Source organism: Eupeodes corollae, chromosome 2, assembly GCF_945859685.1.
Source record: "Eupeodes corollae chromosome 2, idEupCoro1.1, whole genome shotgun sequence".
In the NCBI taxonomy this organism is placed as follows: Eukaryota; Metazoa; Arthropoda; class Insecta; order Diptera; family Syrphidae; genus Eupeodes; species Eupeodes corollae.
In genome coordinates, this window is record NC_079148.1 from 103,575,453 (window position 1) to 103,590,358 (window position 14,906).

A 14,906-nucleotide genomic window follows, 5' to 3' on the forward strand; every position below is an offset into this window, starting at 1 on the left:
GCAAAGCATTGAAATAGTTAAAATTCACTAAAAAAAATACCGTAAGTCCCCCATAAGCCCGAATTAGTCGTAATTTTGCATGTTTCCTGACCGTTTATATCTCGAAGGGCTAGCCTTAATATCACGTTGGCCAATTGTGATTATAGTTTATTCTTTGGTACCAGGTGAAACATAAGGTCTATGTCTATGCTTCAAAATAGACCCAAGACTTTAAAAATCTTAGACATAATCCCCAAATGTAGGAACTCGTCATAGAAAATGTCATGAAAAGGATATGGTGTGGCAACTGTAGCAGTTATGTTCATTTTGCTGATTTTTGGAAATATACATGTTTTTTAAAATGAAACAAACATCAGCAGATTAAATTTTAGTATTAAAATGAAACACTTTATTGGAAGACCCACAATAATCTATATCGTGCCCTTCCCGCCAATTTACCGTAAGTGACACAATATATATTATCGTAAACGACAAATCAAAAGCTTGTACCCGTAGCCAGTATGGAAATTATTAATTATGATAAAGTTAAGACATGACAATAACATCCAAGGCTTTATTTTTAAAAATTAATTTGACTTTTTTATTGAAAATGTCGCTTGCGATAAAATGAAGGGAACGGCTCGATATTATTAAAATTCAGTCCTTAAAGTCCTCCTGATCCTGAGTCTTATGATCCCGCTTTTCAAAAAATCCATATTTTTGTAATACTGTTTTTTTTAATTCCCCGTATTATGTGAACGTCTGAAGCCATTCGTCAACAACCTGATTGGTCCTTATCAGTGTGGCTTCAGACCAGGAAAGTTACCTATCGACCAAATATTCACACTACGGCAGATCTTGGAAAAAACCCAGGAGCTTCAAATCGATACCCACCATCTCTTTATCGATTTTAAAGCCGCTTATGACAGCATCTATAGGGAAGAGCTCACAGAGCAATGTCTAGTTTTGGCATCCCTGTCAAACTTATCCGTTTGTGCAGAATGACGATGGAGAATGCACGCTGCTCTATCAAGGTCGGAAAAGATCTTACCGATGCATTTGATGTCAAAAAAGGTTTTTGACAAGGCGATGCACTGTCATGCGACTTCTTCAACATCGTTATGGAAAGAATTGTGCAAAACTCAACCGTCAACACTAGAGGCACAATCCTCCAAAGGTCCATCCAATTACTCGGACACGCAGATGATATTAACATAATTGGAAGATCAAAGCGTGATGTCAGTGGAGCGTTTTTGAGCATTGCGACGGAAGCGAAGAAGATGGGTTTAGTGGTCAATGAGGGCAAGACCAAGTATATGCTGTTATCAAAAAAGGACACTGAACAACTACGTCTTGGACAAAACGTCACCATGGACAGCTATAACTTTAAGGTAGTTAAGGACTTTGTCTACATAGGCTCCGCTACAAACTCAAACAACGACATCAGCGCCGAAATCAAACGAAGAATAACTCTTGCAAATCGCTGCTTTTGGACTTAGAAGGCAATTGAGAAGTAAAGTCCTCTCTCGAGCATCTAAAATCACCATCTATAAGACACTCATCATCCCGGTTCTCATTTATGGCGCTCAGGCCTGGACCCATTCAAAGAAAGATGAGAGCGTCTTAGGATGCTTCGAGAGAAAAATTCTTAGGGTGATTTTTGGTGCTGTACGCCCCTTAGATGGAGAGGAGAAGATATAACAACTGGCTGTACGGGCTGTACAGCGACACTGACCTAGTTAGCAGAATTAAAGTCCAACGGGCTTAGATGGCTAGGTCATGTAGAGCGAATGTACATCAAGGCTCCAGCCTGGAAGGTCTTCGAATCCAATCCCGAGGGAGGGCGCAGTAGAGGAAGACCGCGACTCAGGTGGCGCACCCAGGTGGGATAGGACCTCAACCAACTTGGCATGCGAAACTGGATACAGGTAGCTAGGGACCGAGCTGGCTGGAAACGCATTGTTTAAATGTTTTTCAAAACCGTAAAAACTCAATTTTGATTCGATTTCAAATATTTGATATAATTCTTTGATTTTTAACTTTTTCGCTTAAGCAAAAACTGTTTCGCAAGCTTAGAAATGACATTGAGAAATGACAAACTAGCAAAACTATAGTTTACTTCTTTTTCGAAATTAATAGAACTTATATTAAGGATATTAGTTTTTAACCCTTTGCTTCAAAAGGTGTTAATTATATTTTTCACAAATAGATTTGGTTTTCGTCATGAAACCTGTCGAATTATATCAGAAAAAGTATCAATTATATGGTTCAACTGCGAAATTACTAGGAAACAAAGGGTAAAAGTTTAAGCGTTGATGCTCTGCATTCCAATTGAATCTTCTAGTAACAACCGTTCTAAGTGGGTATTCTCAATTACTAACTTAAGGTCCGCGGGACCTGGACCTCAACCACCATGCGTCTGCATCCAGGTAGTTCCCTGGCTAGCTGTCTCCAGTTTTGCACACCAAATTGGTTAAGATTCACCCACCTGCGTGCGCACCTGAGCCGCGGTCTTCCTCTACTGTGCGTCGCTCGGGATTGGATTCGAAGACCTTCCGGACGCCCTTATCTTTGTTCTTTCTTTGACAGGGTCAAAGTGGTATTCAGGGAATTTAAAAAATTTGGGACCAAAATGGTCGGGATAGTTTTAAACCGGAATTTTTAAACACTTTTTTTGGATTTCTGAAAAAACAGGATTTTAAAAAGCGTAATGTTGATACGGTCACGTTTCATTTATAATTAAATATAATTTTCATCCGATTCTTATTTTACAAGGACAAGCACCTAATATCAGAGTATCACTATAAAAGTGTTAAATTTAAAATGAATTCCGCTGACAAGTCAATCAAGATTGACAGTTTGACAGAAACTAATCTAAGAACTTCTCTGACATCGCTGAAACCTCAACCAATAATGTTATTTTTTCTCACAAATCAAGCAATTAGTTCAAGAACCCTAAGCTAAACAATTTTTGACAATTTGAAGAAAAAAACACATACAAAATAATTCTATAAAAGAAGTATGTATAACTACGCTACACACATCATTTCCTTAAAAAAACATCAACAACATTTTTCTAGTCATACATTTTAGTATTTCAAAAAGAACATTGACTCATTTCATAAATTTAAAATTTATTCATAAATTCCTATTCTCTCAATGCCTACCTCAATATATTTCAAGATATTCAAAAATAATAGATTTATGTGTAATTAATTTCAGAATTGTGTCATGCTTGCAAATTATAGATTTTTCATTGGCAAAGTTAATTTGAATTCACCAAACTTTTTGGAAAAAAAATAATAATTTGTGCCTAACATTAATCTTTCAATATCAGTCTTAAAAATCTCAATCTCATTTGTTTTATTATTCTTGTGGTGAATATTCATTTGCGGAAATCTTTATTAATAAAATCATTGTCATTATGTTCGCGTTTGTTATCATGCAACTCGCTATTTTCGCACGTTAGTTGTCATTTGGCCTAAAGAACCAACAAAAATAAATAATACAACTTTAATTTTTGTTTTTTTCTTGTTTCTGTTTAGATTTATAAAAGATTATTATTAAACACACAATCTTCACACATATGTATTTATGTACATTGTACGTATTAAGCTTGAGGAAGGTTTCACTTCGGATCTAAAATTAAATTTAGTAGTTTTTTTTTAAATCGGAAGTGGAAGATGAAATTAACCGCATATTTCCTTGGAAAAGACTAATGAAATGAAGTCAAATTGAAATTATTGCGGAAGACGACAAAAATAAAAACAAAAATAAAACCAAAAAAAAAACACTCTTATTCAAGAACGCCAACATTTTTTGACTCAAACTAATCTTGAAAAAAATGTACCCATCTTTGCTTAGACCTGGCTTATACCTAATGTGGAATTTGAACAAATAAATAATACAAAAATAAAAGAAATCCGCATGACGCGATTTAAAACAGCTAAAATCTAATTTGAATTTATACGGTTCTTGTTAATGACAAATACCTACATTTTTATTTAAATCATCACAAAAATCTATGAACTAGAGCTTTAGGCTTTGTATTTATAAATATATTAAGAAGAGCGGTATTATTCAGACAGACACTTATCTACACAATTTTGTTAGGTATTAAGCTGTTCCGATCCGATTTAATAGTACCGGTTAAATAATAGCAGTTATGATGAACACCCTTTAGTCATTATCGAAAACTTTATAGTTTAATGTGTCGTGAGTTGTGTTTTGTCAAACAATTATTCAACAATTTCATTAAAGATGAGGCTGATATTTCTTGGGGTTAAATTAAGAAGAGAATTATATTAAGTTCTTACAATTTAATGAGCATAGGGCTACCAAAGTCTATGTAGTTTTCGTCTTAAAATGAATTCGAGGTGTTAATTAGAATATGACCAAACAAATGATATCAGGAATTTGTAGGGGTTTCCATAAAGTGTTTTTAATTATTTAACTTAAAGTATAAAAAACCAATTTGGTAACCGGAGTGTTTTTCAATTTGGCAATTTTTGAATGCTGCTACTTGATTTATGATCGGTTTGGTTTGCCATTTCATAATGAACAAAAAGGCTAGGGTGTGACCTACACTGATAACTTCCCATTCTGTCTTGCTTTAAAGCTTTGTAGGTTTTCGGTTTTTTGTTAAAAAGTGATCAGTTGAATTATTATAAAAAAAATTAAAATTAATAACAATGTTTTGCATAATATGAAATAGTTTGATTTCAAAATCAGTGTTTTAGTCGTTAACCAATTTTTACCACTTTTGGTAGCATTTCTTAATTTTTGTTTGTTTCTTATATAAACAAATACAAATTGAATGAATGAAATTAATTTGAAGTCAATACCTTTTTTCGTTCACGTGATATCGAGAACAGTACATCATTTTTACCAAATGTGCATATTGTTTTTTGTAGATTTTATTTTTTTATGAAAAAACGGACCGTTGGATTTTTATCAAAAATTCACTGAATGTCGAAAACAATCATTTATGTGAGATAAAATAAGTATTATTTCCGTACATTACTTATTTTCTAAAATTTCTCATTTCATATGAGTCTTTAGTTGACTATTAAGTTTTGGGCAAAACTTGAATTTAATACTTTCATAGTTTTGAAAAACAATTCTTGGATTTTAACTATTTGCTCAAATTTTAAAAATACACGTTTTAAGCAACCTTCTATCAATATATATAAAAATTAATGCCTCTTTTTGTTGTAATATTATAACTCAACAATGCCTTTACCGATTTGGCTAATTTTGGTCTTAAATTATTGGTGGAAGTCCAGAGAAGGTTTATACGTAGAGAAAATTTTAAAAAATCTTGAAAAGGTGTAAAATCAACATCTTTCTATGCTCACATATTCAAACAATTTTTACTAATACTTAAAGAAATCCCGATTTGTTCATTACCTTTGAAATGTAGAACGAAGCTGTAATAATAATTAATGATATTAGCACAATTGAGTGTGCATGCACCAAATCGTAAGATACATGATTTTTTTGGTCTTGGATTACAACGTAAGCAGGAATCAATTCAAATGGTTTACATTTATATGTACAATCGAATATAACCAAATTGAATATTCAACGAAAAAATGTGTATGACACAATTATGTAAGCCCTTTCCAATAATACAGGTGGATTATATTTCTTGGATGCACCAGGTGGTACAGGCAAAACTTTCGTTGTATCATTGATTTTTGCGACTATTCGATCGGAACAGAAAATTGAATTGCATCTTCGGGAATTGCTGCTACATTATTAGAAGGTAATCGCACAGCATGCTCTGCATTAAAATTGCCATTGAATGTACGGGTGATGAAACTCCAACTTGCAATATTTCGAGAAATTCTGCTATGGCAAAAGTTCTGCGATTAACGTCAATTATTTTATGGGATGAGTGCGCAATGGCGAATAAAAAAAAATAGCAGCATTTACGCATTATTCAACAGATGTTGTGGTTGGGCTCTGATATTGCTGTCAGGGGACTTTCGTCAATCATTGCCTGTCATTCCTCGATCAACTCCTACTGATAAAATAAACGCCTGTTTGAAGTCATCAGTTCTTTGGAGATATGTACGAAAATTAACACTGTACATTAATATGCGTATTCACCTGCATAATGATCAACGGCCCATGAGTTATCAAAACAATTGTTAGAAATTGGTGATGGCATAATACCAATCGACAGTACCAACGGATTGATCACTTTACCGTACAATTTTTGTACAATTGTGCAATCTATAGATGAGTTTATTGAATGTGTTTTCCCGAGTATTCTTAAGAATCATGATTGGTTGAGAGAATGCACCATTTTAGCACCGAAAAACATTCATATCAATGCCAATTCTAATTCAAGCGAAACTGCCAGGTGTAGTCAAGACATATAAAACAATTGACAGTTTTATGAATCAAGATGAGGCAATGAATTATCCAATTGAATTTTTAAATTCATTGCTGGTATACCACCGCATTGCTTGAATCTGAAAATTGGTTCTTTGATTATATTATTGCGAAACATTAATCCACCAAAACTGTGTAATGGCACCAGATTGGAAGTGACAAAGTTATTGCCAAATTTGATTGAAGTTACAATCTTAACTGGTAAATCAAAAGGAGAAGTGTGTTTGACACCGAGTATCCCTATGATTTCAACTGATATACCATTTGAATTCAAAAGATTACAATATCCTGTGCGTTTATCATTTGCGATGTTCATAAATAAGGCCCAAGGGCAAACACTTCACGTTTGTGGTGTCAATTTGGAGGGATCATGTTTTCACATGGTTAACTTTATGTTGACTGTTCCAGAGTTGGTACACCCAACTGTTTATTTATTCACGCTCAAAATGGAAAAAATAAAAATATTGTTTATCCAACTGTCTTAGACTAACCCATTTAGACCCATCATAGTAAGAGTAGGTACCCAATTCTTGTTTATGTTTTAGTTTTTACTCTCTGCTGATAAATATAATATAAACAATATATCATTTAGACTTTTAAATAGCTAGCAATTTACATTTTGTTTGTTGTTTAAATAAAATAATTTTCAAAACTTTGAGCAGAATTATTTAGAAAACAGTAATCAAAACTTACTTTCAAATCCTTTAGCCATTTTATGTTGAAAACCGTTTAAGCATACATAATTTGTTTTGGGTTTCTTTCAGATTTTTGTAAGACATGTGAAATTTAATATTTTGGAAAATAGACCTGAAAATCGTTAATTCCGAAAAACTTCTTTTTCCACCATTTTATTCAATTAAATAGTGAAGCCACACATAAATTCAATGCATCCAAGAAATGTTTCATCAATTTTCCTTCCTCCCTACACCTCCATTTTGAAAATCATCTCCGTTTTTCCCGAAAACTTATGTGCTGATGAAACGAAAAATGTTCAATAGTTCATACATTGGCACATTCCCCAGTATATAAAAATGGTTGTAAAAATATTCGTTTTAAGGGAAAATGTTTTGTTTTCAGCTACGATGTCTATGAACTTAATAATTGGCAAAGTGAAAAGTGATTGGGGAAATAGGACCCATGTCCCAAAAATAAATCATCATCTTAGAATGGGCGCCCATAACGAAAAACTCTATGTTCCTTAAATAATCCACTCCCCAAAAATAAGCTTTGAGCACTACTCTATTTTGGAAATCAAACTGCGGGTTTGTGGGGTGAAAATGTGTTTGGTAATTTAATAAACACAAAAAGATGATTAAACAACAAGAATACTAAATTGATCCAAATTTTGATCACTACAACCAATTTTGTTTGTATTTACACCAAGGTCCACTTCACGCAGTCTTATTTGGCTTACCGCCGTAAATTGCCTTTAATTTTGAAAATTTGTTTGAAACTTACTAAAAATTCAGAAATAAAAAATGTCACTGTGGTTTTGGTTTCACTTTTGTATTTACTTAAATATATTTTATTTGCAGTTTTATGTTAAAAATCGTTTAAGCATACATACAAAAGTGGTTTAGGGTTTCTTTCAGATTTTCGAAAGAAAGGTGAGATCTAAAATTTTGGAAAATAGACTTGAAAATCATCATTTCCGAAAAACTTGCATTTTTTCTTTTTTCACTTTCTGATTCAATAAAATTATGAAACCACACATCAATTTAATGCATCCAAGAAATGTTTCATCAATTTATTTTAAAAATAAGCTCCGTATTTCCCGACAACGAACAATTTTCAATAGTATATAAAAATGGTTGTAAAAATAGTCGTTTTAAAGAAAAATTTTAGTTTTCGGCTACGATGTCGACGAATTCAAAAATTAATATAAATCGGGTGGCGCAACAGTCCTATGAGAACTAGCGCCTTGTGACTTACAACTCTCAACCATTCCTGTGTTGGAGTACTGTTGTCAGACAGTTAGGGATGGAAGGGAACTACAGTTTCAATCCGAATCGGAACGGTTAATTTGAGAAAGCACTTTTCAAGAATTATTCTTGGAGAATTTGACAATTCCTCGCAAGAGACGAAATCAATAATTGGCAAAGTAAAAAGGGATTGGGGAAATAGGATCCAGTTCTCAAAAATAATTCAAAGTCTTGAAATGGACCACCATAACGAAAAACTCTAAGTTCTTTAACTAAGCCACGCCCCTACAAATCAAACCACAGGTTTTGTACCTTGAAAATGTGTTTGATAATTTAATGAACATTGATAAACAACGAGAATCCTAAATTGGTTTTAATTCTGATCACTAAAACCACTTTTTTATTGTATTTGTATCAAGGTCCACTTCACGCTGTGTTGTTTGGTTTACCGCCGTAAATTGCCTTTAATTTTGAAAATCTGTTTCAAACTTATACAAAATTCAGAAATGAAAAATTTCGCTGTGGTGTTGGTTTCACTTTGTATTTACTTAAATTTATTTGCATTGAGTATAGAGTCTATAGAAAAGTCTTAATTTAAGTTGGAGTCCAATTTTGATCTTAGCCTAAATGATGGTGAAGAATTCTCTTCTTGAGGTGAAGCAATTTGAAAAAGGAATTTGGTTCTTGTGGATTTTGGACATCACTTCCATCAAGAGTATCACTAAAAACTCCTTCTTCCGATGGAATAGCCATAGTAACAGCCAGCAAGGCAAAGCACACAATAATTGTCTAAATTTCAAACAAAATATAAACAATTAATAAAACAATCCTTTATAAAGTTTTTTTTTTTAAAAAGTATATACTTACAAGTAAAAGGAATTTCATATTGATGCTTATTGGGATAACTCTCTTGGACTTAAAGTGTGATCAGTTGTAAATGAAACTCTTCAATGTGAAGATTACAACGAATTACTTCAATACTTATACTCTATAACCCTTCACATCAAAATCATTGAGGTTATCTTTCATGAAACCGAAAGTGACCCAGAAACTTACATTCACCAAAATCATCTTAATTGACATTTTTATGATCTACATAAATGTTCCCCTTAATTACTAGAGTTGTATTTTTATATTTTAGTTTTCAGTTCACTTTTGATTTTGTAAATGTAAATTTTATCAAAATCAATGTCAATAGACTTTACATATGTAAATATTCAAAGTTAAATGAACTTATGGAGAAGAGAAACCGGCTAAATAAGTTGCATCTTTCGGAAAGTTTTAGAACTGATCTTCATTAACATACAAAAGTCAAGTTTTTTTTAAATATTCGATCTAAACTAGGTTTGTAAAATGTAGTACAAGGTGTTTCCTATGTTTTACATTAAACACCGACATAAGCACCTTATTTGTAGATATGATGGTTTTAACCGTAAGTCGTACAACTGGGACTTATTCTTGTAAAATATTTTTTACAAAAAAAAAGTAAAACCCCCACTAAAACTTGACAATAAGAACATTCTATACGCCTTCGTTCATTTAGTTTTATTAAGTTATTTTTCCATATATGGTTTTCCAATAAGAAGTTTCATTGTATTAAAAGTACAAGTATTTTTTTTGGAAGAAATCAATTGATGTTTGATTCATTGTAAGTAAACAGGTTTTCTATTAACAATTATTGAAAACGTCATAAGCTGGTTGTATAACCTTTTCATGAAATTTTATATGGCCCACTTCTTACATTTTCGGCTCTGTGTACTTTTTAACTTCACGAATTCGATCTTTATGGTCATCAATTGTTTGTGGAATATTGACAAAGACCTTATCTTTCACGTGTCCCTAAATAATAAAGGTGATATACCATATGATCTTGGTTGTTATAATGATCATCTCTTTTAGAGAAATGTCACGTTCAGGAATCTTTTCGGTGCAAAATTTTACCATCTTTTAATTTTAATAATTTCATTGGGTTTTTTGAAGAGTGTATCGTCTTATTTTTAGCAGTGGCTAAATTTTTACTTTTGAAATATCAAAAGAAAATTCAAAAGTTACAGTTATTCAAATCACAGGCGATTTAAATTGAAATCTCTTTTTGGAAAACCCTTAACATACAAAATATTATGTAGTTTTGAGGCCCCCAATTAAATGATGAACATTAATAAATATTTTATGTTTTTTAATGTAATTTGACGATACGAGGCCCGCTCTATCATTGTGAAGTAAGTGGATCTATTGGGGCGTGGTTTATTCAAAGAAATATATAGATCCTATTTTTAAAAAGAGGATGGGATGCGACCCACACTGATAACTTCCCATCCTGTCAGTCTATTTGCCTTGCTTTAAAGTTTTTTAGGTTTTCGTGTTTTGTTAAAATTGTCAATTGAATTATTCTAAAAAAATTAAAAATTAATAACAATATTTTGCATGATGAAATAGTTTGCTTTCAAAGTTTTTATTTCTTATATAAACAAGTACAAATTGGATGAATGAAATTTATTTGAAGTCAATACCTCCTGTTGTTCACGTGATATCGAGAACCGAACATTGTTTTTATCAAATGTGTTTATCAAAAACTCACTGAATGTCAAAAACAAACATTTTATGTTAGATAAAATAAGTCTGAAGCCAATATTTGACAAGTGAGTCGAAAATTAATTTTTACGAATTTTTATAAATGCTATTTTTTGTTGAAAAACTTTCAATTCGATTTTTCAAAAATTGTATCGAATGTTCAAAACAATATTTCTCATAAGATAAAATTAGATCTAAGCCAAAATCTCCAAGTTTTGAAACGCTGTCAAGAATATTGAATGTTGGGCAGGCTCCGAGGAAGTGCAGAGTATTTTCGGATTCATCCATGTTACACATTGTACATATTCCATCTGTATCTCTTTTGAGGGCTCTTCCATTAATATTAAGGAACCCGGAGCGTGCTTTAAAAATTACAGAAATCATATTGCGAGAATAGGAATCATCGAAGTCGTTCATGTACATTAAGTTGCAATATTCATTATGAAATTAAGACTGTGTTGCACTTTCAATATCAGTAAAAGAATGTTATGTAAGGTAGGACATTGAAGTAGGTTTATGTCAAAGGAATCCAAGACCAGAGGATTTTCTTTTTCATAATGGTTTTCGATAAAATGTTGGGCAATCTACCTTTAGGAAGATTTAGGTTCGTCTAATAAAAGAAAAATTAATTCGGTAAATCTGTTTCAATATTCAGAAGAAGAATCTTTTCTTGAAAAACTCTGCAATTTTTTGAGTAGATTGTATTCACGGCATATATTTTGAGACAGTATTGTATATTTGAACTTTGTTGAGTGTTACGTTGTATTGATGATATTTTAAGTTGATTCCAATATGTTGTTCAGAAGACATTGTAACAAAATACTACGCCAATATACTTGTATTGATCAGAAACATTTATTTCAGTGTTATTGTAAAACCATTTTATCAAAATTTATTTCAAGATTCCGTTGAATGTTGTAAGTCTTAAAACTCTCAATCAACTGTTGTAAATTGGAAGGATTATCTGATAGCAATATAGAACCTATATCGCATGTAAGAGAGCGTTAATTTGAAGATTATCTAAGACCATGACGGTTGGTAATTCCGCATGAAGATTATTAAGACTTAGAACGAACAAAAGAGATCTTAGCGAACATCCCTGTCGAAGGCCTTTCTTCGTGGGGGGAAGAAATCCGACAAACACGAACCATTTTAAACAGCTGCAGGGTACTTCGAAGATAATTCCAAAGTCCAGAGCTTATAAATTACAATTTTTCTGTTAATCCTGTCAAGCTTTAAGATCGGTGAAAAACCAGTTGGCTCAAAAGAACTGTTTTAAGAAGCTTATAGAGCCTATCAAAAAAAGAAAGTCGTCTATAGTTTTCAGATATTTTGATGAAGAAATAGCAGAATATATCTCGTGCAGTTCAATGAACCTAACTCTGGTGTATGTTTCTGAGGAAAAGCGTATTCGACCGGGGGAGTAAGCTTTCAAAACTCATTTTAAATTTAAATAGAGTGGCTTAAAGTTGGTGCGTGGTCAAAATGATTTTTTAGGGGACGTGGAAAAGTTTTGAGAATAGTACTTACTACACAAAAAATTGTACATAATAGCAAAGAATGGAATCAAACTTCTTTTGGAACCATTGAACTTACAATTTAATTGTTATTGAATGGATAATTGAACAAATTTTATTTCATATGCACAACAGTTATTATAAAAAGGAAAGAAAAGTTACATTGTTTTATGGCTGCAGCTTACTTAAAAGGTGTGGGCCTATATGGATTTCATGCAGAATGTTGCTCCAGGACACACAACCCATGCCTCAATCAATATTTTGATAACATAGTACTTGAACTATGTTATCATCAATCGTCTTACAGAAGTTAACTGAAACTAAAATCCTTTTAATTTTCATGGCATAGAGTACTTTAAAGGACTTCAACAGAGATGCCGCATTTTGACACGGTCAAACGATAATTAAGTGTCGTCAGTCAGATGTATATATATGACCTCAGTACCTCTTTAAATAATTAAACTTGTTTATGGTGGAAACACATTGCTTTTCTGACGAAACTAGAACTAGAAGGAATGTGTTTTATAAAATATTTCTTTTAAGTTTTTTTTTTGACAGGAGGAAATCTTCAAAACACACTTGGCAGTATTCGACACCAAGTAGCGTGGGACTCTTAACCACTAAAACCATCTCTTCATCAGGACCAATCTTGAAGGATCTACTTCCGATTTTTCTTTCTTAAATTTTTAACAATCACTTTGGGGGAAGCTTAAACTTTTAATACTTGCCCATGTTTTTTTTTTAGACCATAAGCTCATGAGGATTGGTTCTTCTTAATCTCCGAACATGGTTTCTTATATTCAAGACGGACTACTTTTCAGAATAAGTATGACTTTGCAATCTCTGGTTGTGCGATACAGCGTATTTTTTAACAGCTTCTGTAAACATTTCTATTTGTAAGTCACGATGTAGATCGGTATTTCTTATGTACCAAGGTGCATTAACTATTCCACGAAGGACTTTGTTTTGGAATTTTTGGATGATTTCGGTATTTTTTTCTTTGTACAGCCCCATAATTGGATTCCATAGGTGTAAATAGGCTTTACTACTTGATTATACAGCATTATTTTGTTTTGTTTGACAAATCAGAGTTGTTACCAAGCAACCAGTACATTTTTCTTTATTTCAATTTTCAAGTTCAGTTCTTCTATTTTCTTTTTGATGTGCTCTTTCCACTTTAGCTTTGCATCCAAAGTCATTCCAAGGAATTTGGCCGTATTGGCGTAAGGTACAGCTTGATTATTAATGAATATTGGAATATTGTTTATCTTTTTATTTGAAAAGTATACATATGTGAAGATTTTGTTTCGTACGCCATTTTTCGGCCCAAGCTCTCACTGTGTCGACGGCATTTTGTAGTTTTACTGCTGCCTTAGAGACACATTTGTAGCCACAATGGTGTGATTACCAACTGGAATATCTCTTGTGTATAGTAAATACAGGGTAGGACCTAGGATACTTCCTTGTGGTACACCGGCTTCTATTTTCTTCAATTCCGAGTATTCTTGATCGAACCTTACTCTAAACAATCGGTCTGAGATGTAGATTTTAATATTTCAAAGTACTGCCTGGGAAGATCTCTTCGCAGTTTGTACTCAAGTTCCTCATGCCAAACCTTGTCAAAAGCTTGAGCAACATCTAAAATAGCTGACCATACTTGTTTTTCTTCCAATGCTTTATCTGTTACATCCGATATTCTATGAACTTGGTCTATCGTGGAATGTTTATTTCTTAAGCCAAACTGATGGTTTGGGATTAACCTTCTTTCTTCTATGATTTTGCTAAGTCTCTTCACAAGCAGTTTTTCAAACACTTTTGCCATAATTGGTATAAGCGATATTGGTCTGTAAGCCGTCACTTCTGTAGGTGGTTTACCTTGCTTTGGTAAGACTATTACTTCATAAATTTTCCAATGGTGCGGGACATACCGTTGCTTAAGGCATACATTTATTATATATTGGAGTTTTATGAAGGCTTTCAATGGCATTTCTTTCATAACCTGAGCAGTAATAAGATCGTAACCTGGTGATTTTTTATTTGGTAGTTGATGTTAACACATACTTTTTATTTCTTTAAGTCTTACAATTGGTATTTCACTTTCATCTATCTTATCAAAAAACTGTTAGTTATTTTCAGTCGCGTTTCATGAGTATGGCTTAAAAACATTCGAAAGATGTTCAGCGAAAAGGTTAGCTTTTTCTTTCGGGTTACCGATCCATTTCTCATCTTGAGATTTCAAGGGCGAGTTTTGTAACTGCGGTCTTTTCAGGCGCTTGGCTGCTTTCCTTAGCGAAAAATCGGTTGAAGCATCAGTCGTTAAACTCCTTAGGAATGTACTGAGTGAATCATTTTTGAATTTGTAAATTTGTTTTTTAAGATTGTTGCTTATACGGTTAAACGTTCTTTTATCATCTGGAAATCTAGTATTTTGCCATTTTCTTCGAGCTCTTCTTTTCTCTATTATCAACTCTCTTATCTCTAAAGGATATTTTATTTCATTTTGTCTTCTATTAGA

The 14,906-nt window shown here is 32.6% G+C and overlaps 1 long non-coding RNA gene across 1 annotated transcript; it reads right to left on the bottom strand.

The window, feature by feature from the left end:
• Positions 1–8,823: 8,823 nt before the first annotated feature.
• On the bottom strand, positions 8,824–9,384 carry LOC129948430 (uncharacterized). The gene is made up of 2 exons (XR_008781871.1): positions 9,171–9,384; positions 8,824–9,092 (listed from the first exon to the last, which is right to left on the bottom strand). It is a non-coding gene; the product is annotated as an uncharacterized LOC129948430 (long non-coding RNA).
• Positions 9,385–14,906: the final 5,522 nt, after the last annotated feature.